This window comes from Sinocyclocheilus anshuiensis, unplaced genomic scaffold, assembly GCF_001515605.1.
Source record: "Sinocyclocheilus anshuiensis isolate Anshui unplaced genomic scaffold, SAMN03320099.WGS_v1.1 scaffold928, whole genome shotgun sequence".
NCBI lineage: Eukaryota > Metazoa > Chordata > Actinopteri > Cypriniformes > Cyprinidae > Sinocyclocheilus > Sinocyclocheilus anshuiensis.
The window spans coordinates 1,773,207-1,773,812 of NW_015552531.1; positions in this window are offsets into that span (position 1 = coordinate 1,773,207).

Sequence of the window (606 nt, forward strand, 5' to 3'; positions counted from 1 at the left end):
CCTCTGCGGGCACGACAAAAGCGCGTTCACGGTTAAAGGAATGTCCTGTTGAAAGCCCCACATCATGCAACGACTCAATCTCGTAAAAGTGCAACATAAAGTTCGGGGACTACCTGCATCTGTTAAGTATCGTTCCGAAGCACACATTAAGCTAAATGTATATATGGGCTGATATATGTTTAATACATCAGCAGCAAAGGCCTACAATGCGCAAAATGCCGTCTGTCATGCTGTCGACAGAAAGTAGCTCTTAAGTGTTGCTGCACTCTCCAAGGTCGGTGCCATTAGTCGCAGCAGTTTAAGGCGATTTTTTTCAAGCATGGCATTTATGGAAATTGACATCTGATGAAATGGTTTAAGACATCGTCTAACTGTCATTATAAACACATGGAATGAGTGAGTGAAGCACCACATTCTTAAAACCGACTCGATTTAAGTGGACTAATCTCCTCGCTTTCACACTCTTGGCTTGCCATTCTCCAGGTCTTGAAAATGGAGCCTTCCATTTGAAGAAGTTAACTCGCCCTCTTCAAATGTGTAAATGTCATCACTCCCTGCACCATGGTGAAATAAAATAATCAAAAAAAGGAGGGGGGGGGGGGGAGC